The sequence below is a fragment of the Capsicum annuum genome, chromosome 7, assembly GCF_002878395.1.
Source record: "Capsicum annuum cultivar UCD-10X-F1 chromosome 7, UCD10Xv1.1, whole genome shotgun sequence".
NCBI classification, from domain to species: Eukaryota; Viridiplantae; Streptophyta; class Magnoliopsida; order Solanales; family Solanaceae; genus Capsicum; species Capsicum annuum.
This window is the reverse complement of record NC_061117.1, coordinates 209,031,191-209,057,846: the sequence shown is the minus strand read 5'-3', so window position 1 is coordinate 209,057,846 and position 26,656 is coordinate 209,031,191. Positions and strand designations below refer to the sequence as shown.

General features: G+C 35.2%; 4 non-coding genes across 4 annotated transcripts; all 4 read left to right on the top strand.

Annotated features, from left to right (window-relative positions):
- Positions 1–14,675: 14,675 nt before the first annotated feature.
- TRNAC-GCA lies at positions 14,676–14,747 on the top strand. Its single transcript has one exon. It is a non-coding gene; the product is annotated as a tRNA-Cys (tRNA).
- Positions 14,748–15,539: 792 nt separating this feature from the next.
- Positions 15,540–15,611, top strand: TRNAC-GCA. Its single transcript has one exon. It is a non-coding gene; the product is annotated as a tRNA-Cys (tRNA).
- A 2,488-nt stretch (positions 15,612–18,099) lies between these two features.
- TRNAC-GCA lies at positions 18,100–18,171 on the top strand. Its single transcript has one exon. It is a non-coding gene; the product is annotated as a tRNA-Cys (tRNA).
- Positions 18,172–22,172: 4,001 nt separating this feature from the next.
- Positions 22,173–22,244, top strand: TRNAC-GCA. Its single transcript has one exon. It is a non-coding gene; the product is annotated as a tRNA-Cys (tRNA).
- Positions 22,245–26,656: the final 4,412 nt, after the last annotated feature.

Below are 26,656 nucleotides of genomic sequence, written 5' to 3'. Positions count from 1 at the left end.
TCTTTTGTTTATGCAGCTTGCAGAGATGGTTCACTTTAGAGACTACACATCTTTATCCTCTAAAAGAAAGTATCTCCTAATTGAGGCCGATGATGGTACGGTTTTAACTAGGCTATTAACTGAAACTCCAATAGTAGACAGGTATGCAGATCCGTGGCCACCCTTGCAAAATTCTCTCCATATGTCAGATTGGACTTCAGAACATGACATTGGTGCTAATCAATCGGTTAAAGTATGGCTTCTTCGTACTCCCAACCAACGTTAATTGAACATTGCAAGCACCCTTTCTTACTTAGGACGTCGGGTACTCAAAGGAGAAATACGTTGGGGGAGCACCATGGAGATAACTGGTGAATATCGTCATACCCAAGAATATTAGGAATGGGCTGAGAACATATTGGCTGGAAATGCACAAACCTTGAAGGCAACAAACATATATGATGCCGTTTATGATTCACTGTTTACCTATGATCAAAACTCGAACATATTACAGGCATTCTTTGAGGCTTGTTGTCCAACTACCAACACATTGCTTACTTCAGCTAGAGAGCTATTCATATCCCTTTGGGACTTATACAAATTTGGAGGTCTTCCCATCAGAGGTCTTTATTATGAAGAAGTAGTGCCTGAAGTGAAGGAGATTACAGGTGTTGATAAAAAGAATAAGAGATTTATCCCTTGTTCTTGTGAATTCTTGTTTGTAGCTTTCCAACATCTTCAAGAAGGAGAAACTTCTGATCCGAGAGTTCCTTTAAGAAAGTGGATAAAGTTTTGGTACAAAAGGGTATTAAGATATGATTCATCTCCACTGAAGAAGGGGAAAATCTGCTCGATTGAAGTCAACCCATAACTCAACTGGGACTATTCCCAAAGCAACGAAGTGGTCAAGTACAGATGATGCTATATTTTCTAAACTTGGAGTGAAATATGAACATAGGACCGACACATATTTTGAAGCGTTCCTATCATGTTGGTTGTGCACCTTTGTATTTCCCTCTAGGGATAGATCTTTCATTTGTCCGGGAACTTTTAGAGTTGCAGTTATGATGGCAGATAAGCAAACTTTCAGTCTTGTCGTTCTAGTCCTATCGAGCATTTATAATGGTCTCAACAAAGTCTATAAATCTTCACATTTTCCACTTTCTAATGGACCATCTATTCCATTGATGATGGCATATTCCGGTTAAGGCGGGGAAAGGTAATTTGATGGAGAGCTTTCCAGAAAGAACATCCATCAAGGAGACAGTATTACCTGGGTTCCACTATGCCAAGCAAGGCCCTCCGTGTCATTTTGTAGATGATGATAAGGATGACGAGTCAGAGGTAAGCTACTTTATGAGCCTCCGTTTTAACTTTCTCCCTTTTAGATATGGAGGTTCATTCATATTGGATCCATACAGTCCACACCAATTTAGCCATCAGTTTGAGTTTTATAAAAGCCTTCCCGGAATCTTGGAAGATGATATTCGCAATGCTTCACTAGATGAAGACCTTAAATTTCATCAAATTTGTGTATTGCATGGCTCTATGTCGAAAGTAACTTTTCCTAAAGCCACATCCAATGTGCAAAGATATTTATCCACGCGTATAAATCTTGGTGGGACAAAGTTCATGGGAACTTTCTTGAAGTTAACTTGCAATCTTTGGTGAACGTCGTAGGTCCTATTATCGACACTCCTCAAGAACATGGTAAGGAGGTCCCAATTGTGGTTAAGCCTCATGTTTTGAAATCTAAGGTAGTCATTCCATTCAAAGTCAAGGGACCTCCACATGCAGAAACTCAGAAAGAGGAGTCGTCTGTCCTGACTCAACAGGTTTTTAATAAATGACTATCTCAAGATGAGAGCAATAGTAGTCATGGAGATCATTGCTGGAAGAAGGTAAAACCATCCTTGGAAAATCAAGGTGATTTTAACACCCATGTGGAGATTCTTGCTAGTACATCAAAGACTCCGCCAGCCATCGAGAAGGTAATGACTCAACTCTCTACTGTTTCATAGTATATGCATTTCCTTTATATATCCCTCATATAATGTTTTTCTTTGTATGTGCATCCAAACAATGTCCAAATTTTGGACGATCCTCACCAAAGTAAGCCACAAGATAGTAGCGAGTTTGTAGAAGGTCCAAACTCAAGAGAGTTACTTTTGTCATCCAAAGAGGTCACTTCTAACTCTTGTGGTAAAGTCAAAGCAAATGTAGAGTAAAACTTTCCCCGGCAACCAGCGGTAATTAAAACTTTCCCCGGCAACCATCGGTAACCATGTCTATTTTTTATGGTAAGAAGGTCATTTCAAAGCTTAAAAAAGAATTTATCATGAAGACTTGAGCTAGTATCCGTACTAAACTTGCAGGCCTTACTCCGAATCATGCTTTTTCTATCCAAGATAATGTTGAATTCATACTCAATGACATGAGTGGGATGAGGGTAGATATTTCCCCTTTACAGAACTTATTGGCGTCTTTCTTTGGGCTTGCGACTTTCTATGACCAAGCATGATCCGTCCTTATTGATAAAACCACAACAATTAAAGAGTTAGAGTCATATTTAAAAGCCAAAGAGAATCTTGAGCTTGTACTAAGGGAGAGGGATGAGAAATCTAAGGAATTTTTTGTCGCCTGCAAATCTCTTGAGAAGGCGAGAAAAAAGGTGAAGAAGTTGAAAGCTCGCCAAGATGCTGCCAAGCAAGAAGCTGCAGAGATGGAATCCAAAGTCTCAACTACTGAAGAAGAGTTCTCCAAATTTTCTGATGTCTCCCTTGCAACAACAAATGCTTCAAAGGTCGTGGAGAAGAATAAGCAAGTGTTAGAGGCTGCTTTACAAGATCTAGTCAATTATAAGTTATACTTAGATTAGCCTTAGGAGATGTCTTTCTTTAAACCTTCTTCTTGCTTTCTTTTACCCTTTTATTGAGTATTTGGATCGATTAGTTGCAATGGAAACACTTTTATTTATATTGCATATTTATTTTAATACTTATTTTGAATTTTTTAACTCCAAGAATTGCATGCTTATTTTGATATGTTGATATTGTATTAAACTCTGGTTTTTTTTTCAAAGCTTATTGCTCATTGGCTTCACGTCTTCGTCTCACAACCGAGTTGAACTTGAAACTTCAATTTGAAGGCCTTAAAATTAAAGCTTTTGACTGACAAACTTGATAATTGCATGCTTGACAGATCTACGCCCCAAACTGTAGGCTTTGGATATTCCAAATTCTATTAAAGAGCTTTCTTTCCTTTTTGACAGGTTGCCCCCATTGAGCCACAAGTATTTGACATAATTCCAAAACTTAATTGAGATGTATGCAAGCTTAAATTTCATATAGTGGAACAAGAAGGGACTTGTATTTTTTTGACACTTATGTAACTGAACTCAGAATGAAATTCCAAGCTCCTGCGTACCTTAATGAAGAGGATCAAGTCACAGCATAGTTCTGGGTGAGTGTTTTTTTTTTAATTATTTGTGTCCTAACTTTTGCCTAGGCAGCCTTTTTTGAGGATTTCAACCTACCAAACTTTCTTTTTTTTGAGTTGTACATAATTTATACTTTTGTGGGCCAGGAGTGGACGGGCAGTTTATACTTGTGCCTTAAGGAGTGTCATCTTCCATCAAGTATAGTACTTTTTCAATAACTTGGCGTTTATAGGGCCGATTTTCACTCCACATGCATCGATAAGCTTGTAAGCACCATGTGAGTATGCCTCTTGTATGACATATAGTCCATTCTACTTCGGGGTAAATTTGCCCCTAGACATATGAGAAGTAATAATGGCCCTTCTTACTACAAGGACTTGATCTCCAACTTGGAAGAACCTCAAGTAAACCCTTTAATTGAAAGAACGAGATAGCCGGGCTTGATAACATTCAAGATTTTGTTGAGTCTCCAGCCTCTTCTCATCAAGAGCTTCTAACTCCGCAAGACACAACTTAGCATTTTCTTCATCGGTGAGCCCTTCTTGAATAGCCAGTCTCATAAAGGATATTTGGAGCTCAAGTGGTAGAACTGCTTCAACTCCAAAAGAGAGTATGGGGTTGCTTGCATTGGTGTGCGGTAAGTCATTCTATATGCCCATAAAGCTTCTTCCATTTGTTCATACCAGTCTCATTTGGGCTTGGAGATGACTTTCTTCAATAGATTGCATAAAGTCTTATTAAATTCTTTGGCTAAACCATTGGCAATAGCATGGTACATAGAATACTTGCGCTGCTTGAATCCAAAGAGATCACAAATGTTATTCATAAGCTTGTTATCAAACGACTTACCATTGTCTGTTATTATATATTGAGGGATTTCAATGCGGTAGATGATATTCACTCAGATAAAATTTACAACATTCTCCTTCTTTACTTTTTTGAGAGCAACAACTTCGGCCCATTTTGAGAAGTAATTTGTTGTGGCCAAGATTTATAAGTGTCCACCAAAAGATTTTAGTAGTGGACCAACAACATCTATTCCCCAAGCATTGAATGGCCAAGATGCTACAGTTAGGTGTAGTACTTCAGGAGGTTGATGAATGAAATTCGCCTGGAATTGACAAGCTTTGCATCTTCTAGCCTAGTCCAAGCAATCTTTCACCATCGTTGGCTAATAGTATCCCATCCTTTTAATGTGAAAATGGAGCTTCGGTCCAAAATGATGCAATCCACAAACTCTCGAGTGTTCTTATTTCAAAGCTTGAATTTCTTCTTGCTCTCCCAAACACCGTAAGAATACTCCTTCAAATGATCTTCTATACAGTGTGTCTTTGTACTAAAAGAAGCGAGGTGCACGACGACGAATGTCAGTCCTTCTCCTTGGATCTTCTGGAAGTATACCATAACACAAATAGTCAATGATAGGTTGTTGCCAATCTTCTTTTATAGCTTCAAACACGGCAACAAGGTATTCAACCTTATTTTCTACATTCTTATTTGACGGCGGTATTACCCATTCTTGGCGGTTGGTAACTCGCATCTGATTTGGAAGATTCAGGGTTGAGTCCAAAGCAGCTAAGGTATCGGCTTGCTTATTTTCTTTCCCCGGCATATGCTAGAGGGTTACTTCTCCAAGCCTCCCCATCAACTTTTGTGCATAATCATGATATGGTCATAGCTCAGACTTTCTAATTTCATAGCTCCCCAAAAGTCGCTTGATTACCAATTGGAAGTCACCAAAGACTTGTAATTATAGTTGTTTCATATCAACTGCCATCTCAAGTCTATGTATTAACACTTGATATTCAGCAACATTATTAGAGCAACGATTTGTTAGGGTAAAAGAGTATGGGATGACCTCTTCTTGTGGAGTGACGAACACCACATCGGCATCAGCTCTATCTCGATGTGTGGCACCATTAAAGTATATCTTCCACAGGGGTCTGGCTTCAATAACCGTTCTATCTTCATCAAGAAGTTCATCGCTCAGTTCCCAATAGTCGGGTATCGGGTAGTCTGCCAAGAAGTCAGCCAATGTTTGTCCCTTTATTTCCTTTTGGGGAACATACACAATCTCAAAATGTTCAAATTAAAGGTACCATCTTGCAAGTCGGTCACTAAGGACTAGTTACGACATTACAAACTAGATGGGATTTTCCCTAGACACAAGACGAACAACATGAGCCTGAAAGTAGTGCTTCATCTTTTGAATTGAGAAAGTCAATGCCAAACACAACTTTTTGATTTGAGAATAGTTTAGATAGTTTAGCTCATTTGGTGTCATCATTTTGCTCAGTTAGTAAATAAAGTTTTCTTTGCCTTCATTATTTTCTTGAGCTAGTAGTGCTCCAACTGATCTCTATTGCACCGTGATGAAGAGTATCAATGGTTTCCCAGGTATGGGTGCCGCAAGAACTAGTGGTTTCATTAAGTATGATTTGATACTCTTAAAGGCATTACTACAAGCTTGGTCACATTGGAAGGAAGTGTCCTTCTTCATGAGACGACTAAACAGTTGACATTTTCCAGCCAGGTTTGAGATAAACCTCCTTAAATATGCTAGCCTTCCTTGAAGGCTTTTTAACTCATGAATGTTTTGAGGCTCAGGCATCTTCAAAATTGCATCGACCATGGCTTAATCAATTTCAATTCCTCGGTGTCACACAATGAAGCCAAGAAACTTTTCGAAATTAACTCCAAAGGCACACTTCAATTGATTCATCCTGAGTTGATATCTTCGAAGTAACTCAAACACAATTCTTAGGTTTTTAAAGTGATCGTCTCTCTTTTTGGACTTCACCACTAATCATCTACATAGCATTCAACATTTTTATGGAGTAGGCCATCAAAGATGTTTTGCATAGCCCTTTGATAAGTGGCGCCGATATTCTTCAAACCAAAAGGCATCACCTTGTAGCAATAAATACCTTTGGGTGTATGAAATGCAGTAAGTTATTTATCCTTTGGTGCCATGTGGATTTGATTGTAGCCGGATAAACCATCCATGAAGGACATTGCCTCATAACCAGTGGTGGAATCAATCATCAACTCTGGTATAGGGATTGGAAAGTCATCCTTAGGGCAGGTATTGTTGAGATCCTAAAAGTTGACACAAACTCAAATTTGGCCATTCTTCTTCCGTATTAGAACAATACTTAAAATCAACGTGGGATATTTGAATTCATGAATAAAGCCAGCTTCAATGAGTTTGTTAAGTTTATTTTCAATCAATGGAACCAACTCTGGCCTAAAGCGCCTTTGGGCTAGCTTAACAGGACAAGCACCATTCTTGATCGCCAACTGATGGACTGCTACTTTTGGATCTAATCCAGGCATTTTCTTATAGCTCCAAGTGAAGATATCCATATATTCTTTGAGTATGTCCATATAAGAAATTTCCTTCTCCACTTCTAGAAATGCACTCAGGTAAGTTGGTCTTGGGTCTTCATCGGTTCTAAGATTAACTTCCTTTAAGGAATCTATTGTGGCCTTTACTCCTTCTTCATGTTGTGGCGGAACGTCTCCAGCATCTTTCTCCTATTTAGGATCATCTTCATTGATGGATATGTGGTAGCACCAGAAAGTACCTTTCATTACTTCATCGACCTTTATTTGGAATGAGACCTCATTCTCATTTTGGGTCCATGATGTAAGGAGCCAATACTTTATTCATCTTCCTCACGCTTCTTGATATAAACCACGATATGAGCTTTAGCTTTTAACACCTCATTACGTAAAACTAGCAGTTTTGTCGGTCGCCTCATTCTAGAAGGAATCAAACTTTGGAAATCCTTCTAGATTTTAAGTGAAGAGTGCATCATCATGCTTTGATGACTTCTCATACGCTTGTTGATTTTTATTCTTATTTAGATGACCCAACCTTTTGAATACTGAAGTTCTCTCGGTTGATTCTCCAAGTCGGTCAAAGACAAAAGTCTTTTTATTGGATACGATAGACTCCTTTTCTATAGTTATATAGTTACTAACTTCCCTCCTTATGGAGATGCAAATTGGAGGTAGCTGCTTGCATCCTAGGCCTTCTTGTGCCTTCCTGATAATACCTTCCGACAAAAGTTTTCCCAACCTTGATGACTCATTAGGATTATATCCAGCCTTTACAAATATCTTGTATATATTTGGTTCAAAGTCATCCTTTGTACATTTCGTAGGGAGTGTCATATCTTATGGTGGATTTTGAGCCACAGACTCTCCAAGTAGTATTGAGGACGAATTTATTGTGTCAATCCTATTGATAGATAAATTTAGACCCTTTAGCACATTATCTTGGGCATCAGATAAGTGATCTTTCTCTTTCTTTACCTTTGGTACATAGCAAAGAACAGGAGCTGCCTTTCTTTTCGTAGGTGCGACGCTTTATTTATTCAAAGTGAAGAGGGGCTTCTTGGTGGAAACTTTTTCAACAGTCACCGCAAATTTATTAGATGCAAGATTATCATACATGGTCTTAGTGATATTTTTAACCCTTTTCTCATTCACAACATAATTCTGTAAGTAGAATTTTGCATCAGCAAAGTGTGACTCAGCTTCAGTGAATGGCTTATCATCGGCAACTATCTTTCTTTCCACTTTATTTTCAAGGTATTTCAAGCATTAATAGTAAGAGGATGAGATAATTTTGTTCTCGTGTACCCAAGGCCTACCAAGTAATATATTGTATAAAGCTTTGGCATCGATTACATGCATTAATGCATTTGATTGAAAATCATCCATACGAATCCCCAACATGACAGGTCTTATATCCCTCTAGCCCCCTTTGGTTGAAGCCTTGGATCATTATACAGCTTTCAGCCAGTTCATCTGTAGTGATGCCAAGTTCCTTAATTGCACGGATAGGCAGGATGTTAACTCCGGATCCCTCATCAATCAAGATTTTATTTATCTTTTTCCCTATAACTTGACCTACCATGTACAAGGGGCGATTGTGTAGGGCTTCTCTAAGAAGAAGATCGTTATTTGTGAATCTCATTTTTGTATCATATACATGTGCCTCTTGGCTAAGTGGCTCTGTAGGCTTTTCAGAAGATGGAGGGACCTCCACGGGTGGGTTTTCACCCTTTTTCCCCTTTTTGGCAGTATTAAAATAAGATGCCTCAAGGTTGACTCGAGCAGTCTTTGCATGAAACCAACTTTGTAAGAATTCCTCCAAAGTCACTGGACGTCGTAGTTTCTGGTGGTGAAGCTCCATTACCCTTATCTTTTTTGGAAGCTCGATCGAACTTTGTTTCATTTATTTTCTTACCATCTTCCTTCTAGTTGGCTGCTCGGACCACTCCTTTCATAAACTCATCATCCTGCGTCTGTGCCTAGTCACCAGAGTCCAGCCTTTGTTATCGCCTTCGTCAACTGAAAACCTGTCAGGCTCGAATAGTTTCTCATTATGTTCTTCAACACATATTTGGACTGGATCAAGTAAGCCAAAAGTGATAGAGATTTGATGAGAACTAGTTATCTCATTGTCGAAGAAAATGTTCTTCTCATTTGCTAGTTATATGACTTTGTATTTAAAGACAAAGCATTTTTCTAGAGGGTGACTTACAAGCCTATGATATTTGCAATAAATAAGGTCAATGGTCCATCCAGCTTCGTTGGGCCTCTTCATCTCTAGGAGTTCAATGAGCTTATGCTCAAGGAGTTCATCGAAAATCTCAGCAACATCAGAATCAAGGAAGAGATATTCCTTTTCTTGCATCTCCTGTAAAGTTTTCTGATTCGGACATGCTCTAGAAGTCGTCTTCACACTTTGCTTCTTGGTCGCCTTTGTGGTGACCTTCACAGGAGACACGTCAATATTCATAAATTTCTTGTTGTTATTTTTTAGGACAAATTTACCATATCTTTTGGGTTCCTGCTTATCCTTTCCCCTTCAAGGGTCATGGATAGGCGCTCTTCCTTTCCTGCAGAAGACATGCTCAACTCTATATCATGAGCACGGGTAGCTAACTCTTCAAAGGATTTAGGCTTAATTCCTTGCAAGATGTAAAAAAGCTCCCAGTGCATTCCTTGGATGCACATCTCTACTGCAGAAGCTTCGCTGAGCCTATCTTTGCAGTTTAGGCTAGTATTTCTCCATATATTGATGAAGTCAATGACTGGTTCATCCTTTCTTGGCCGAGTATTTATTATATCTACCCTACGTACTGTACGCCTTGAGCTATAAAAGCAATTTTGGAACTCGTGCTCCAATTTCTCCCAACTATCAATGGAATTAGGCTCAAAGTCTGTATACCAATCAAAGGTGTTTTCTTTTAGGGAACGGACAAACTATTTGACAAGATAGTCACCGTAAGTTCCAGCATTATTACCTGTTTCAACAAAGTGTGCAACATGCTGTTTTGGGTTCCCTTTGCCCTCAAGTTATTGAAATTTGAGGGGTTGATAGTCGACAGGCATTTTGAGGCTATCTATTCTCGTAGTGTAGGGATTGGCATACGTAAGGGAAGACTTAGTGACAACATCATAGTTGTCTTTAAGGGTCCCTTCAATAAATTCCTTCAATTACTCAATTGGGATCACTCCTTCAGAAGAAACTTACACCTCTTTAGTTGGTGGTGTTTGTTTCACAGGATGTTCTGTCTCGTGAGCCTCTGGAGTTTTTCTAGGTGTATGTCTATACTCTCCATCTATCAGGCCTTTCATCCTATCCACTATCTTATCAATCCGAGCATTGTGATTCTAAACATATTTGGTCAGGCCCTCAATTGCCTTTGCCAAATTTGCAAGCTGCTCCCCCATAGACAAGGCATTAGTCACCATAGCTTTCATGATCACTGGATACATTGGAGAGTAACATGGATTATTACATACGTTGATCTTTGAAAAACTCAGTTTATACGGTGTAAGTGGAGATGACGCATTTGTTGAATGACCATCACTCTTTGGTCTAGAGTATTTGGAACCGGAATGCTCAACTAGAGCTAGAGTCTTCTTAAGTGATTCCGCCACATTACTTTCTCCTTTTGAAGCACTTGCATTGGACTTTGTTCCATTTGGGGTTGAAGATACAAAAATTGGAGTTGGCGCGGATGACACTGGATGTGTTTGTTGTCCTAAAAAGCCTGCCTTGCTCCTTGTGACAGCTCCTAAGCTTCCGAAATTAACATCAAGGATCTTTTCTACTTCAGCAGAGAACTTCGAATCAACAGCCTTGGAAGCAGTTGATTGAGAGTTGAACTTCTTGGAAGTCATTTCCTTTTTCTTAAACTTTAAAGTATGAAAAGTTGAGATGAGAGGTAGAGATTGTCCCACTGGGCATGCCAAAATTTGTTGGACAGTAAAATTTTTGAGACCGAAAATTAAATAATTCGGAATAAAAAAAATATTGCAACAATCAATTTATTGATTTCAATATGTGAGAGTTGCAATCTCTATGAATCCTCTAATTCGCCTTTTCAAATATAAATTCAAAGGCTTAAAGCTTGATCTTGAACTTGAACTTGATTTATTAATGTGAGGGAATTGATCTTTACTTGTGCTTGAATTCAAGGGCTTCTAAGCTTGTTCTTGAATATTGCGGTCTTGATCTTGAATATTGATGAACTTGATTTGAATGCTCGAGCTTTGTAGATAAATTGTGGCGTTTGATCCACGAGATTTCTCTTACTTCTTGCTAAAGTTCTGGGAAGTCTTTTCTGAATTATGAGACCCCTATGTGTAGTAGTGGAAAGGGAAGAGTCATAATGAATATGGACTTCTTTTGATCAATCAGATTTAAGTGACATGACTCCTTTTATGGGCTTTGATTTCATTGGGCCTGCTGCATCATTTTGACATGTGGCATGGTCCTATTACCTCCTTCTCTTGACTTGGCATGCCACATCATTTGACACATGATGCTTATTTGGGCCTCTGGAATATAACAATATCTTAGGCTTAGAGAAGTGGTTCATCATTTGTAGCCCAAATCAATGGGCTAGTTCAATAAAAATTTAACTTTAATTAAATCCATATATGTTTGTACTTAAATAATTAATTCAATTATATTAATCCGCATTATTTATTTGGGACGAATATATTTTGAATTTAATATAATCGAAATTTTGTACGAATTTTAAATTAATAAAATTTTACTGCCCACAATGTTACTCCTCTCTCATTGTTAGTTCAACTAAAAGCATGTTTTAATGAATGGTTTTCATGATATTATTGTGGTAATGTTTCGGTTTTGAAATATATGTTGGGATTTTTGGTTGTTCTTGGTTGGATAATGTTTTCCCATGTTTTCTTATGGTTTTCATGTTATAATGGTAGTTTGAACATGTGGTTGCATGGAAATGGTCAATTGATGCTTGGTTTTGGTTTTTGAAAAACTATATGACCTCAATATGTTTGATAAAGTGCCAATAAGAATGATTTTGTCACATAGTTTAACTTTTATTAAAATCTTTGCATTGCATAATATGGTAATGGAACTTAAACTAATTTGGTTGGTTTTAAATGGATAGGAAAGGCCTTGGTGGCCATGGCTTTGGTTTAATTAGAAACCTTGTGGTGTACATGGGAATTCCCTAAGTGTTGGCTAATGACATTGCTTCCAAGCTATAGTTGGTATGACGATAGCACTTCATAATGTCTTGGTAATTAAATTTTGGAATTGGTGATTTAATTATGTGCTAAAGGTTTTAATTGGGCAATAATGGCGGGTTGTGATAGCTAACTGTGAAGGTGTGAGTTCAATGGACGGACACTGAAAACTCAAGTTTGCCGACATGAGGGTTGGTCATGGTGACCATATACTTGTGGGGTACACGAAAATTTCCTAAGATTATACTTGTATATATGTATCATTGAGGGCGAAAGGTACATGGAAATCCCCGACACCTATGATATCTCTGATTTGTGCGGCTACACGCACTGGGGCCCGTTCAAGGGGTAACATTGTACCCATATAGACCATGGGTGATTTTAGGATGGTCAAGCTACACAACCCAGGTTAAGGTTTTAAATGTATGCTAAACTTGGCTACCTTTCCCGGCATGGTATATATGTATATATGTATGTGATTATATATGGTTGTTTATTTTGGTTATGAATAATAGTATTATTTTATCATTATTCCCGAGTACATGATAGCATTCATCACACTAACCGTCTTCAGGCACTGATCCCCATGAGATGAAAGAATCGGCTAAACTACTACTCCTACTCAGTGACTTGGATTCGGGGACTGATCAGAGTCAGACTGAAGTGGTGAGCTTCCATACTCCGGAAGACCCCATCTCATAATATGGAGTGCTTTATATTGCTTTTATTTCTTTGACTTTGGTTTTGGCTATGGTCGGGGGCATGTCCCGACCAAATGTTCTTTGTTTTTGGTTAGAGGTTTTGTGGTACTACTTTGGACATAGGTGGTGTCAGTATTAGAGTCAGCCTTGGTATTGGTATTGGCATTGGGGTTAAAACCGGTTGGATATTTGGTTGGATGTTCGGTTGGTTATGGTTATGAATTTTATTATTGTATTTGATTTATTATCGTTCTATCTTGTTATATGATCGAAATTCATCCGACATAGGTTGTAGGGCAGTTATGGTTGGGTATTGGGGGTAGTCTCCGGTCCTGATTGGACTTGAGGCAACCGATACGACTAGGCCATGGTTTGGGTCATGTCATCACCAGTTCAAACTTGATAGGGCCTTTTTTTATTTTATTTCTAAACAAAGCACCGAGAAATGACAGAGAATGAATGAGATACTTTTATAAATGTAGAAAGATATTAATATTTAGGATAAGAATACTTAAAACAATACCTTAAGTTACTAATATTAATTAAAATTTTAACCCTAAAAATTAATTACAAAAGTCTCTTCTCACACTTTCTCTCTCCAACTATCAGATACACCTAAAATCAAGAAAATTATGAAGAGAAAACTCTATTTAACATTCTTATGCAGTATTCACCACAACCGCTACAACTGCCGCCGCTATGTGAACCACCAGAAACAGTCGCACCATCAGGTTCGCTAACATCAACAGTCGTAGTTCGTCCATTACTAATATTTTCAACCTTATTCATGTCCTGGTCCAATTTCATGATTTTCTTCACTCGACTTACTAAAAACTAGAGTTGATGGGACTCTCCGGCGACAGTGACAGCGGCGGCAGAGTTTCTTTCTTGATCCTCTATGGATATTGTGTCTATAGATGATGATATTATTGAAGATACATAAGAATGATATATCTATTAAGAGAGTTCAAAGATGCATAAGAATGATGTATCTTGTAACCAAATGTACAAAAGCTATGTATCTTACTGAATATAAGGTTATAGCTACACAATAGATTAAAAATCAATAAAAATCACGTATCGAAATATTTTTTGTACTACTGATACATAATACTTATGTACTTGAATTTATCTCGGTGATATTAATACATAAAGAGTTATATATCGGTACATATGTATCAGATGGTGATATATCGCGTGTCTTAGCTGTGTATCGCGATAATGAATGAAAAATTGAGATTTTATGTAAATAAGAAAATAGTTGAGATTTTATGTAATTAAATACTACACTATTGAGATTTATGAAAATTGCCCTAATATTTAATACATATAATAAAGATCGTTAGTTTAGTGGTAGACCATTTGACTGCAAGTCAAGAGGCCACCAGTTCGAACTTAATATGACCTCTTTTTTTTCTAAATTAAGCACCGAGAAATGTGAAAAAGTGAATGAGATCTTTTCATAAGTGTGGAAGAAAATTATTAATTAATACATATAACAAGGGTCCTTAACTCATTGGTAGAGCATTTGATTGCAGATCAAGAGGTCATCAGTTCGACCCTGGTAGGGCCTTTTTTAATTTTATTTTCTAAATTAAGCATCGAGAAATATGAAAAAATGAACGGGATGCTTTCATAAATTTGGCAGGAAATTAATATTTAATAGATATAACAAGGGTCCTTAGCTCATCTAGAGAATTTTACTGCAGATCAAGAGGTGACCAGTTCAATCTTGGTAGGATCATTTTATTTTATTTCTAAATCAAGCACAGAGAAATGTGGGAAAACTAATGAGATCCTTTCATAAATGTGAAAATAAATTAATATTAGATACACATAACAGGAGTCCTTATCTCAGTGGTAGAGTATTTGACTAAAGATCAAGAGGTCACTGGTTCAACTTTGGCAGGGCCCTTTTTATTTTATTTCTAAACTAAGCACTGAAAATATGGAAAAAATGATATGAGATCCTATCAAAAATGTTGAAGAAACTTAACATTCGACAAGTACAACAAGGGTCCTTAGCTCAGTGGTGGAGCATTTGACTGCAGATCAAGAGGTCACCAGTTCGAACCTGGTAGGACCCTTTTTATTTTATTTTTAAATGAAGTGTCGAGAGGTCGAGAAGTGTGCCAAAAATTAATGAGATCATTTTATAAATGTAAAAGGAAACTAATATTTAATACATATAACAAAGGTCCTTAGCTCTATGGTGGATCATTTTACTACAGATCAAGAAGTCACCAGTTCGAACCTGGTAAGGCCTTTTTAATTTTATTTTTGAAATTAATCACCGAGAAATATGAAATGATGAATGAGATCTTTTCATAATTTTTGAAAAAAATAATATTTAATACATATAACAAATGTCCTTAGCTCAGTCATAGAGCATTTGACTTCGGATCAAGAGGTCACTAGTTTGAACCTAGTAGGGCCCTTTTCTAATTTTATCTTTCAAATTAAGCATCAAAACATGTGGAAAAATGAATGTAATTAATTCATAAATTTGGAATGAAATTAATCTTTAATTCATATAACAAGGGACCTTAGCACATCTAGAGTATTTGACTGCAGATCAAAAGGTTACCATTTCTAACTTGGTAAAACCCTTTTATTTTATTTCTAAATCAATCACAAAAAATGTAGACAAAAAATGAGATTCTTTCATAAATATGGAAAGAAATTAATATTAGATACATATAGCAAGGGTCTTTATCTCAGTGGTAAAGCATTTGACTTGGACATCGAGAGGTCGCTAGTTCAAATTTGTTAGGGCCCTTTTCATTTTATTTCTAAACTAAGGACCAAGAAATATGGAAAAGTGATATGAGATCCTATCATAAATGTTGAAGGAAATTAATATTTGATAAATATAACAAGGTTTCTTAGCTCAGTGGTAGAGCATTTGACTGCAGATCAAGAGGTCACCAGTTTGAACCTGGTAGGGCCCTTTTTATTTTATTTCTAAACAAAGCAGCACTAAGAAATGTGCAAAAATAAATGAGGTTCTTTCATAAATGTAGAAATAAATTAATATTTAAGAAAAATTACTTAAAACTATACATTAAATTACTAATATTACTTAAATTTTCAACCTTCAGAACTAATTATTAAAATACTCTTCTCAAACTTTCGCTCTCCAACTATCAGATACATAACCCACATCCCATTTTAAAGCCTAATACTTCTCATACAAAGCCTAAAATCAAGAAAATTGTGAAGAAAAAACTCCATTTAACATTCTTATGCAGTGTTCACCACGACCGCCGCAACCGTCGCCGCTACGTGAATCACTAGAAACAGTTGCACCATCAGGCCTGCTAACATCAACAGCCTTAGTTCAACCATCACTACCATTCCCAACCTTGTTTATGTCCTGGTCCAATTTCATGACTTTATTCACTCGACCTACTAAAAACTAGAGTTGATGGGACTCTCCGTCGACAGTGACGACGGCAGCGAGTTTCCTTCTTGATCCTCTCCGGATATTGTGTCTATAGATGATGATAGTATTGAAGATACATAAGAATGATATATCTGTAAAGAGAGTTCAGAGATACATAAGAATGACATATCTTGTAACTAAATGTAGAAAAGCTATGTATCATACCGAATATTAGGTTATAGATACATAATAAATTGAAATCTACAAAAATCATGTATCGAAATGCTTTTTGCACTACTGATACATAAGACTTATATATCTGAATATATCTCTATGATATTAATTCTTAAAGAGTTATATATCTGTACTTATGTATTAGATAGTGATGTATAGCGGGTCTTAGCTATGTATCGCGACAATGAATGAAAACATGAAATTTTATGTCAATATGAAAATAGTTGAGAGTTTATGTAATTACATACTAAACTATTGGGATTTATGAAAATTGACCTAATATTTAATACATATAATAAAGGTCGTTAGCTTAGTGGTAGATCATTTGACTACAAGTCAAGAAGTCACCAGTTCGAACCTAATAGGACCTTTTTTTTCTAAATTAAGCACTGAAAAATGTGAAAAACTGAATGATATCTTTTCATAAGTGTGGAAGAAAATTAATATTTAATACATATAACAATCCTTAGCTTAGTGGTAGAGCATTTGACTGTAGATCAAGAGGTCACCAGTTCGGCCCTGGTAAGGCCCTTTTTAATTTTATTTTCTAAATTATGCATCGAGAAAAATGAAAAAAATGAATGGGATACTTTCATAAATTTGGAAGGAAATTAACATTTAATACATATATCAAGGGTCCTTAGCTCAGCCAGAGCATTTGATTGCAGATCCAGAGGTCACCAATTCGAACCTGGTAGGACCATTTAATTTTATTTCTAAATCAACTACAGAGAAATATGGAAAAACGAATGAAATCCTTTATAAATGTGAAAGAAATTAATATTAAATACATATAACAAGAGTCCATAGCTCAGTGGTAGAGTATTTGACTGAAGATCAAGAGGTCACTAATTAACATTTAGCAGGGCCCTTCTTATTTTATTTCTAAACTAAGCACCAAAAAATATGGAAAATGATATGATATCCTATCAAAGATGTTGAAGGAAATTAATATTCGATAAGTACAACAAGGTTCCTTAGCTCAATGTTAGAGCATTTGACTGCACATCAAGAGGTCACCAGTTCAAACCTGGTAGGGCCCTTTTTTATTTTATTTTTAAATGTAGGATTGAGAATGTCAAAAATTTATAAGATACTTTTATAAATGTAGAAGAAAACTAATATTTAATATATATAGCAAAGGTCTGTAGCTCTATGGTGGATCATTTTACAGCAGATCAAGAGGTCACTAGTTCGAATCTAATAGCGCCTTTTTTATTTTGTTTTCTAAATTAATCACCAAAAAATATGAAAAAATGAATGAGATCTTTCCATAAGTGTGGGAAAAAATTAATATTTAATATATATAACAAGTGTCCTTACCTCAATCATAGAGTATTTGACTGTGGATCAAGAGATCACCAGTTCGAACATAGTAGGGCCCTTTTCTAATTTTATCTTCCAAATTAAGCATCGAGAAATTTGGAAAAATGAATGGGATTCTTTCATAAATTTGATATGAAATTAATTTTTAACACAGATGAAAAGGGTCCTTAGTATAGCTAGAGCTTTTGACTGCAGATCAAAAGGTTACCAGTTCGGACTTGGTAAAACCCTTTTATTTTATTTCTAAATCAAGCACAGAGAAATGTAGAAAAAGAAATGAGATTATTTCATAAATATGGAAATAAATTAATATTAGATACATATAACAAGGGTCCTTAGCTCAGTGGTAAAGCATTTGACTTGGAGATCAAGAGGTTGCTAGTTCAAATTTCCCTTTTCATTTTATTTCTAAACTAAGGATCAAGAAATATGGAAAAGTGATATGAGATTCTATCATAAATGTTGAAGAAATTAATATTTGATAAATATACCAAGGGTTCTTAGCTCAGTGGTAGAGCATTTGACTGCAGATCATGAGGTCACCAGTTCGAACCTGGTAGGGCCCTTTTTATTTTATTTCTAAACGAAGCAGCACCGAGAAATGTGCAAAAACTAAATGAGGTCATTTTATAAATGTAGCAAGAAATTAATATTTACGAAAAAATACTTAAAACTATACCTTAAATTACTAATATTACTTAAAAATTCAACCCTCAAAACTAATTATAAAAATCTCTTCTCACACTTTCACTCGCCAACTATCAGATACATAACCCACATCCCATTTTAAAGCCTAATAATTCTCATACAAAGCCTAAAATCAAGAAAATTGTGAAGAAAAAACTCCATTTAACATTCTTATGCAGTGTTCACCAAGACCGCCACTACCGCCTTTACATGAACCACCAGAAACAGTCGCACCATCAGGTCCTTTAATATCCACAACCTTAGTTTTTTCATCACTACCATTCTCAACCTTGTTCATGTCCTAGTCCGATTTCATGATTTTCTTCACTCGACTTACTAAAACTAGAGTTGATGAGACTCTCCTGCGACAGTGACAACGACGGCGGAGTTTCCTTCTTGATCCTCTTCGGATATTGTGTCTATAGATAAAGATATTATTAAAGATAAATAAGATTGATATATCTGTTAAGAGAGTTCAGAGATACATAACAATGACATATCTTGTAACCAAATGCACAAAAGCTATGTATCTTACCGAATATTAGGTAACAGATACATAATAAATTGAAATCTAAAAAATCACTTATCGAAATGCCTTTTGTACTACTGATGCATAATACTTATGTATCTGAATGTATCTCTATGATATTAATACTTGAAGATTTATATATATTTATCTATGTATCATATGTTGACGTATCGCAGTCTTAGCTATGTATCGCGACAATGAACGAAAAATTGAGATTTTACGTAAATATGAAAATAGTTGAGATTTTATGTAATTACATACTAAACTATTGATATTTATGAGAATTATCCTAATATTTAATACATATAATAAAGGTCGTTAGCTTAGTGGTAGATCATTTGACTGCAAGTCAAGAGATCACCAGTTCGAACCTAATAGGATCTCTTTTTTTCTAAATTAAGCGCCGAGAAATGTAAAAAAATGAATGAGATATTTTTATAAGTGTGGAATAAAATTAATATTTAGTACATATAACAAGGATCCTTAGCGCAGCTAGAGCATTTGGCTGCAGATAAAGAGGTCACCAGTTCGAACCTAGTAGGACCATTTTATTTTATTTCTAAATCAAGCACAGAGAAATGTGAAAAAACGAATGAGACCCTTCCATAAATGTGAAAATAAATTAATATTAGAAACACATAACAAGATTCCTTAGCTCAGTGATAGAGTATTTGACTGAAGATCAAGAGGTCACTAATTCATAATTGGCAGGGCGCTTTTTATTCTATTATTAAACTAAGCATCAAGAAATGTGAAAAAATGATATGAGATCCTATCGTAGATGTTGAAGAAAATCAATATTCAATAAGTATAACAAGGGTCCTTAGCTCAGAGTACTTGACTGCAGATCAAGAGGTCACCATTTCGAACATGGTAGGGCCCTTTTTATTTTATTTCTAAATGAAGCATAGAGAAGTGTGCCAAAAATTAATGAGATCCTTTTATAAATGTAAAAGGAAACTAATATTTAATACATATAACAAAGGTCCTTACCTCTATGGTAGATCATTTCACTATAGACCAAGAGGTCAATAGTTCGAACCTGGTAGGGCCTTTTTTATTTTATTTTCTAAATTAATCACCAGGAATTATGAAAAAATGAATGAGATATTTTCATACATGTGGAAAAAATTTAATATGTAATACATATAACAAATTTTCTTAGCTCAGTCATAGTGCATTTGATCGCGGATCAAGAGGTCACCCGTTCGAACCTAGTAGGGCCCTTTTCTAATTTTATCTTCTAAATTAAGCATCGATAAATGTAAAAAAATGAATGGGATTATTTCATAAATTCCATTAATCTTTAATATAGATAACAAGGGTCCTTAGCACAACAAGAGCATTTGACTGCAGATCAAAAGGTCACTAGTTCGGACTTGGTAAAATCCTTTTATTTTATTTCTAAATCAACCACAGAGAAATGTAGGGAAATATGAGATTCTTTCATAAATGTGGAAGGAAATTAATATTAGAAACATATTACAAGGGTCCTTAGCTCACTGGTAGAGCATTTGACTGGGAGATTAAGAGGTCGTTAGTTCAAATTTAGTAGGGCTCTTTTCATTTTATTTTTAAACTAAGCACCAAGAAATATGGAAAAGTGATATGAGATCCTATCATAGATGTTGAAGGAAATTAATATTTTATAAATATAACAAGGCTTCTTATCTCAGTGGTAGAGCATTTGACAGCAGATCAAAAGGTCACCAGTTCGAACCTGGTAGGTCCCTTTTTATTTTATTTTAAAATGAAGCAGCACCAAAAAATGTGCAAAAAATAAATGAGGTCCTTCTATAAATGTAGAAAGAAATTAATATTTCGTAAAAATTACTGAAAACTATACCTTATAATTACTAATATTACTTAAAATTTCAACCCTCAAAACTACTTATAAAAATCTCTTTCACACTTTCTCTCTCTAACGATTAGATACATATCCTACATCTCCATTTTAATGTCTAATTCTCCTCAAACAAAGCCTAAAATCAAGGAAATTATGAAGATAAAAAAAATATTTAACATTCTTATTCAGTTTTTACCACGACCGTCACCGTCGCCGATACGTGAACCACCAGAAACAGCCGCACCATCAGGTCCACTAACATAAATAGCCTTAGTTCATCCATCACTACCATTCTCAACCTTGTTCATGTGATGGTCCAATTTTATGATTTTCTTCTCACGACTTACTGGAAGTAGGAGTTGGTGGGATTCTCTGGCGACAATAACGGCGACGATGGAGTTTCCTTCTTAATCCTCTTCGAAGATTGTGTCTATAGATAATGATATTATTGAAGATACATAAGAATAATATATATGCTAAGAAAGTTCGGAGATACATAAGAATGATGTATCTTGTAACCAAATGTATAAAAGTTATGTATCTTACCGAATATTAGGTTACAGATTCATAATAAATTGAAAATCGATAAAAATCACGTATCGAAATGATTTTTTTACTACTGATACATAAGACTTGTGTATCTATGTGATATTAATACTTAGAGAGTTATATATCGATAGTTATTTATCGTATGGTGATGTATCGAGAATCTTAGCAATGTACCGTGACAATGAACAAAAAATTAAGATTTTACGTAAATATAAAAATAGTTGAGATTTTATGTAATTAGATACTAAACTATTAGAATTTATGAAAATTTTCCTAATATTTAATACACATGATAAAGGTCCTTAGCTTAGTGGTAGATTATTTGACTGCAAGTCAAAAGGTCACCAGTTCAAACCTGATAGAGCCTTTTTTTTTTCTAAATTAAGTACCAAGAAATGTGAAAAATGAATGAGATATTTTCATAAGTATGGAAGAAAATTAATATTTAATACATATAACAAGCATATCTAGCTCAGTGGTAGAGCATTTGACTGCAGATCAAGAGGTCACCAATTCGAACCTGGTAGGGCCCTTTTTAATATTATTTTCTAAATTTAGCATCGAGAAATGTGGAAAAATGAATTGGATTCTTTCATAAATATGTTACATATAACAAGGTTCCTTCGCTCAGCAAGAGCATTTGATTATGGATCAAGAGGTCACCAATTCGAACCTGGTAGGACTGTTTTATTTTATTTCTAAATCAAGCACAGAGAAATGTGGAAAAATGAATAAAATCCTTCCATAAATGTGAAAATAAATTAATATTAGATACATATAACAAGAGTCCTTAGCTCAGTGGTAGAGTATTTTATTGGAGATCAAGAGGTCACTAGTTCAAATTTGGCAGGGCCCTTTTTATTATATTTCTAAACTAAGCATTGAGAAATATGGAAAAATCATATGAGATATTATCATAGATGTTGAAGGAAATTAGTATTCAGTAAATACAACAAGGGTCCTTAGCTCAGCGGTAGAGCATTTGACTGCAGATCAAGAGGTCACCAGTTCGAACCTGGTAGGGCCCTTTATATTTTATTCTAAACGAAGCATCGAGAAATATGCCAAAAATTTCTGAGATACTTTTATAAATGTAGAAGGAAACTAATATTTATTGCTTATAAAAAAGTTCCTTAACTCAGTGGTAGATTATTTTACTGCAGATCAAGAGGTTACTAGTTCGAACTTGGTAGGGCCTTTTTTTATTTTATCTTCTAAATTATGCACCGAGAAATAGGAAAAATAAATGAGATATTTTCATAAGTGTGAAAAAAAAATAATATTTAATACATATAATGAGAGTCCTTAGCTCAATGGTAGAGCATTTGACTCCAGATCAAGAGTCACCAGTCGAACCTTGTAGGGCCCGTTTTTAATTTTATTTTCTAAATTAATATGAAAACCCAAAAATCAAAGTCAATGTTAGAACCATGATTTAAGTTGATGAAAAATCAAACCTTATATTTTGATAGTTTTATTAGTAGTTTAGACATATATTAAGACCTCAAATAGCTCCTAGCTTATAGGCAAGTCAAAACATCTCTTAGCGATTAAATTCTTGTGAAGTATATAACAATAGTCATTTTCAAACAAGCATAACTTTTGAGTTTATTGATCTTATGACACACCATCAGATAGATAATTGAATTATCTTTCTAACGATATCAATATCGCCTTAATCTAATATCGGGTAAAAAGTTATGGCCAAAATACTGAAGCACTGTCAAAGCTGCCCAGACTATGACTCGTAATTAGACATTATGAGTCGCTAGGAGGGAGTCGTAATCTGAAAAGTAGAGGATTAAATGCGGCTTTTGACCATGACTCAAATCACAACTCGTGTTCAGATCCGACGATTCATGACCTATATTATCGGGACTGCTTTCAGGTGACTTCAAGACAATTTCTAAGGGTTTTTTGGTCTTTTCCCACTCTTTAATTCCAAAACTACATCGTTTAGGCTATTTTAATGCTGAATAAAAAAGCCAAAAAACCTCCAAAACTCACATTCTCAATACAACACCAAAATTACTCAATAGACATGCGACTTTCTCTTCTCTAAAGAAAGAAATTAGAATTTTTCATCTTCAAGTCCAAATCCCCAAAACTTCAATTCAAGAATCAAAACTAATCAGGTATGTAAGTATCCAATGAGGATCTCTTTTCATCATCATGCCCAAATTATGATTTTTGTTCATGAATTTTATGATCTTTAAAAATAGGTTTTACCCAAATTGTTACTCTATTTTTAAAATTTAATTTCCCATGATATATTTTTCACTCATAAGCATGTTTTAATGAATATTATATCATTCATGGTATTCTCATGTCCATGTATTATTTACATTACATTACCCCAAATTTCAAGCATATGATCAAGCTATATGAGTTTTTCCTAATTTCTTCAGATTATTTTATAATTAAACCGTGAATACATATTTTCCCGTAAGAATGGCATCCTTCCTTGTTCAAGAATCATGAATCTCCTTATTATGATCAGTTGTTGAATTTTTGAGATTTATTCATGAAATTTCCTTATTATGATCAATTTACATGGTCTTAAATACTTCCTATTATACATGCACTATTATTTTTGGAATACCAGGACTTGAGCATATCAGTTATTAGTGCATGTACCAGTTTATGCTTCTTTGTCAGTTCAGTTTGGAGTATAACGTAGCACCAAGTGAATCTAGGAATGAAAACTCACCTGTCAGTTGAGGGTGGTACCTTTAGTAGCGGTTTCTAAGTTCCAAAACTACGTAGCCAGCATAGGTTCTGAGAGGTGTTCCTTCCAGTATAGGGCTGATACTCTATTAGGGGTTACTCATCAGTTTAGACTTGACACCCTAGTCCTTCGGAACATTAGTTTAGTGGATCCACGCCAGCCAGTGTTGGTACCCTTGGCAAGATACCAATATCCTTTCAACTGAGGTTACAGTTTGGGCCTTGATTAGCCCAGGTTGGGGTATGTAGGTTGTAGTTACCTCCCACAGTTTTAGTTCAATATTCATATTATGCTCAGTTCAGGTTTGTATGACCAAGTGTTCAGTATATCAGTTATTCAATTATTCAGATTATTTTAGTACATGTTTATACTTAGTCTTGCATTCGATTTTCATGTTCAAGCCTTCATGCTCAATATTCATACATGATCCTCAGTACAGTTTTACAGCATATTTAGCTTTAACATGAGACTTACATATAGTATTCATGTTTCTACCACTTTTCAATTTACAAAAATATTTTAGCTCATGATTTAGAAATTTCACTATGCCTTATAGTTTTTACGTACAGACATGTTTTGAATGCATATTTTAGCAAACGGCTTACGTCCTCAGTTTTAAAGCATGCTTTTAAGTATTTTTATGACTAGTGCATATCTCACAAACTCAGTTTTTCTCAGATGTACTGACCACATATATGTGTCTGTGGCTACATGGCTTTATCATGTAGGTATCAGATGTAGTCCACACATCAGGGTCAGACAATCCGTAGCTTCCAACCAGCAGGTGATGAGTTCTCTTAGTTCAAGGACTCAAGTTAGTTGCAGTTCTTGTATTGTATTTTCTTATTCGTATGTATTGATTAGGGATAGTTAGGATCACGTCCCAACTGCCCATTGTCAGTATCAGTAGAATCTTCATAGATAGTCTTTTAGAGTCATTGTATGTATTTTCAGTTCCTCATTCTTTTAGATTTCAGTGTTGTGATCTTTGAACAGTTATGTATTTAAACAACTTATTTCACAGTGATTATACTTTCATTTAGTCAGTTGTGCGTTTATATATATTTTAAGTCAGTTGCTCAAGCATCACGCCTGTACATAAGCTAGCTTGGGATCACTTATGATTCTAAGCACTGTGTTACGACTAGGGGATAGTATCGGATCGTGACAAACTTGGTATTAGCGCACAAGGTTCAAGTGTCCTAAGGTGTCTATGAGCTATGTCTAGTATAGTCTTGCGGAATGGTATAGAGACGTCTGTACTTTTCTTCGAGAGGCTAAAGCGTATTTAAGAAATATTTTCCTTCTTTCATATCTCAAATCGTGTAGTAGAGATGTTCTCTGAGAAACTTATACAAATTCTTACATTGCTCCATTCATGTAAACTCTGCTATATTTTCAAGGTAATAAAAACAATCAAGTTAGCTTAAATTTTTACTGATAGAGTTTTTTTAAATAGTTTCCATAAATATTTATGAGATTGAACGCGGGCTTAAAAGGATACCATCAGTGCCTGTAAGTTCCAATCATTGAAAAAGTTCATTCATGTTCATGAAAATCGTGCACTAAGCCAAAGTTCAATGCACCCTCAGATCCCTTCTCAGAATCCTATGGTAGCATGACCTAGAATTAGGAGCATGAGCTTAGACGTTTAGTAACAGTAAAGTGGGAATAATGTTTGTTTGGATTTAGTAGATTATGTATCCATAGAGCGAGAAAGGTGTTGTGTAGATTGTATAATAACACTTTGAGAGAGATTTACAAGTTAAGGGGGACTTATAGTATGTTAATGCTTTAGTTAGGATAGAGATTAGTCAGTGACCAGAAACATAGATAATCTTGTTAAGGTTGAGTATGTTCATAAAATTTTGAGTGGGTTAGTATTCCATGAGTCTTACTATGTTTCATTATTTTTATCCAGTAGTAGTACGTTAGTATAGTTCATTAAAAATTTGGGGATATCCATATAAGTGTTAGAATCTAAGTTTGAATTGTGGATGATTGAGCTAATAGAAAGAAGAGTTTTGAATTATAGAAGGAAAAAGTGTGAACTTCAGGTATTGTGATAATTCAGAAAGTTCAAAGTAATAAGCATTTAAGTTATTGTGAAGACTATTGTAGGTATAGAAAGTTAAGAATTGTATTTCAGAAAGAAATACTGGCAGCGGGTTTTACACTTTCAGGTATAGTCTTTCGGGATGAGTTTAGAATTTATGTGTATTTTTATATCTCGAACTCTAGAGTAGAGTAGTTGCAGTTCAGTTTAGAGTTTATTAGAAGGGTCCAGAGACTTAGATTTCAGTGTTATGATATTTTAACAGTTATGTATTGAAACAACTTATTTCACAGTGATCATGCTTTCGTTCAATCAGTTGTGCTTTTATATATATTTTAAATCAATTGTTCAAGCATCATTCCAGTACATGAGTTAGCTTGGGATCACTTGTGATTTTAAGTACCGTGTTACGACTACCAGATAGTCTCGAGTCGTGACAATCAAGCATCAAGAAATGTGAAAAATGAATGCAATTCATTTATAAATTTGGAATGAAATTAATCTTTAATTCAAATAACAACGGTCCTTAGCGCAACTAGAGCCTTTGACTGCAGATCAAAAGGTCACCAGTTCGGACTTGGTAAGACCTTTTTTTTTATTTATAAATCAAGCACAGAGAAATATAGAAAAAGAAATGAGATTCTTTAATAAATGTG